We start from the raw sequence: 3,405 nt of genomic DNA on the forward strand, positions 1-3,405 counted from the left end.
GAGATGGCTGAACCGATTCATCCGCTATTACTTTTGTTTGAAAGGTATTCATGCCTAGTATATCACTATTCAGTTGTTTCGTGGTACGACGTTTTGTTTAAAAGTTATAGGCAAAAATGTGAAAACTACGTGACACGGTTTTTTCCGAAACTACACAACCAATTTTAATGATCTTAGTATCAAATGAAAGCTCTTGCTATCGTTAAACTTTTTACCAAGTTTCATTGCAAACCAATATTCAGTTTAAAAGTTACGCTTAAAAAACCTGTTTTGACAAGGTCCAAATGATCGCCTGTTTCTCAGAGATGGCCGAACCGATTTAAGCGCTATTAGTTTCATTTGGAAGGTAATATAGCCGGATAGATCACTATTGAATTGTTTTTTGATTGGACTTTTGGTTTGAAAGTTATGAGCAACCATATACACCACACCAAAATTAACTATAATTTATAATAATTTTAACCAGGTTAATTTGCCTAATTTCAATAATTTTAATGTCAAACGAGAGGTTTTGACACTACGAATATATATGCAAAATTTCATATGAATTGGTTTTTCCGGTCAAAAGATATTAACTCTCGAACACTCGCTCCAACATTTGTAACACGGTTACTCGCGCGCACAATAGCCCAAAACCAAAGAAAACGCGCGCACTAGAGTTTTGACTAGGAAAAATTGGTTTCAAGTTTATCGAACTTTTCGAAGAGTTTTTTGAAATTGAATGCTCTATCGTCTGGTAGAATTTAAATTTTGACTAATCCCCCTAAAAGTGAAATAAAAAATTTATTTTCCTTCAGTTTCAATATAACGCATTGATGTGTTCTGCAAAGTTTCAGAGCATATTATTACAAGAAATTTTGTTGAAGACAGTAACCTTCTATCTCTTCAGCGAAGATAGAGAAATCTTATTTATTGTACATGCACTTGTAAAATCAGTTTTTCTATTTTAGCTCATTTTATAATTGTTGTATGACTTTTTCATGTATTACAAAGTTGTACGAATAGTAAAAATACACAACATTGCTGAATATAGTATAGCTCTATATCTGCTTGTATGGGATCTGTAGAGCTTTGATTATAAAAAACACCCTAATTTTGACACCGAATTTTTCGACTACCAACACACGGATACATTTTAAACATTTTACATTTGCTGATAGTTTTACTGTATACAGACACCATTTTTCTATATAAAGAAACGAGAGAAAATGCCAGTTGGGACCAATTGTGGTACGCCTTACGTGCTGCTTGCTTCGTTTCTGTGATATCGGTTTATGCTGATCTATTTTCCTAACAAAAGTATTAATGCATCGAATAATTCTGCCATTTTGCTCATAACAAATTTATTGAAGAACATACGTTCGTTAAACAATGATTTGTAACTATATAACAATATGGCAATCAAAAACCTACACTTGTTGTACAAAATACAACAGCGTGAGTAACCGAAGGTTAATAAAAATTGATGAAATTTATTCAAGAAAACTTTATTGATGTGAATCAAATAGAATGGCATTACAGGAAATTATTCATAGTTCAAAAACTTATAAACTAGACCTTTACTATGCAATGTATATGTTAAAGAATAATATTTCTTCTTACAACTTACTTTTACTTGCACTTACCCACATTAGTAACAACTTACTCAGCAATTTCATGAGAAAAAGAACTATCAAAATTTATAAGTGCTTCTATTTTGTTTAAATATTGTAAACTTATTCAATTTCCAAAAATTTTTATGTAAACCAACGCACTATGCAACGTTAACCAATAGAAGAATTATTTTCCGAAGACGTGTCGGTTTCTATCTCAAATAGCAAGTAAGACCGTATAACAAAGGTTGCTTTCACCACTAGGTGGATTAAATCAGGTTTTTATGATAATATTTCACCATAACGAAGCAGCTGTTTGGCAAAATTTCGTTTCGTAAACTGAAGGCAGGTGAAAATTAGATTAAACGAAACTATCCATCGTATCGCCGGATCAGCTATAGTCCAGTTTAATTTAATTATTTTTAATGACTGCTTTTCATGCCATTCGATAAGTGGGGAATCGTTTTGACAAAAAAACGACAAATAATATGGTGACAACCATCGGGGAACGTCTTTATTCATTCAACGCCGCAATTTGGGCACATTCCAAAAGCGGCCACGTTTTTATTCTGCCATTCCGCGGTTACAAATTGGCCAATTCTTGGTCTTTTGTTCGCTGGCATCGTTCATAGGACACATCGCTCGTCGTACCTGTCGTATGTTATTCCGAACCATGCGCGCGCGTCACATCCTATATTAGATCGTGACTTGACATAACGAACACGTGTTTTTACCGGCGTTTTGTCGCACATACCAAACTAAATACACCGACCTCTCGCCTGCTTGGACTTCTAAAGTAGACTGCGGCCGACTGCTCGATGGCGAGTTTGGGGTTTGAAGGAAAAATTATGCTAAATTTATGAGCCTTTGATGAGCGCATCCACAGGGCAACAAGACAAAACAAGCCACGATGCGGCGTTGAAGTTTTGATTAATTTCGAAATTCGCTCGGACGGTTTGCGACAGGAATAATGACGAAGAAGCGCACGCAAGCTTACCTTGTTTATACGGTTGCCTGCCTGCCTGTACCGGGTTGATATTTATGAATTTTGTCAACGATTCAGCGCATATTTTTCACTAGAAAACGAAACAACTTATTAAGGAGGGCCATAATTCAGTCGCGAACGTGAACCCGATGACAGATGTGAGATATCGCACACAGAGCCAACTTTGCCGTGTGATGGATGACAACGCCAACGGTCGGTTCGGTTGCAGCGTGCAACAACGACCAAAGATGGCAGCACTGCGATACACTCAGCTCCTGCCAGGGCCTGCAGGCGGCAGGTCAACGCTTGCTATGTTTATACTTGCATGGTTGGCATTCACAAAACTTTGATCGAGACAGAGAGGGGAAAAAACGTCAAAACTTAATTAAGAAAGTTGCCAAAGTAGAAATTTTCCCATAAAATTAACAACAAACGTAAACGTGTCCACATTCAATCCCACTTTTGTCCCAAACAGTGTGTCTCCACCCCGGGAGGGCCACCCCCTCGTCGAGCGGACAAATTTGCATCTCGTTATTCTTTTTCTAATTTTTTTTGTTGTTTTTTTTGTTAACCGAGAACCTTCCTCGTTATTGTTTTTTTTCTGCGCTGTGCCTGTGCCTGGGGTTCTCGAACACCAGCGGAGCGCGCGCAGAGGGACGACATTTATTGAATATTAAAATTTATTGATTTTCAGTCCGCTGCAGCGGACCAACCAACCAGCCGCCCCTCTGCCACTGCCCCGCCGAGGCTAGCACTGCACGCAACTACTGTCATCATCATCCGCCGGGCCAAGATCCCGCGGGATGACAACAGTCTGGGGCTGCGTGT

Source organism: Sabethes cyaneus, chromosome 1 (assembly GCF_943734655.1).
Source record: "Sabethes cyaneus chromosome 1, idSabCyanKW18_F2, whole genome shotgun sequence".
NCBI classification, from domain to species: domain Eukaryota; kingdom Metazoa; phylum Arthropoda; class Insecta; order Diptera; family Culicidae; genus Sabethes; species Sabethes cyaneus.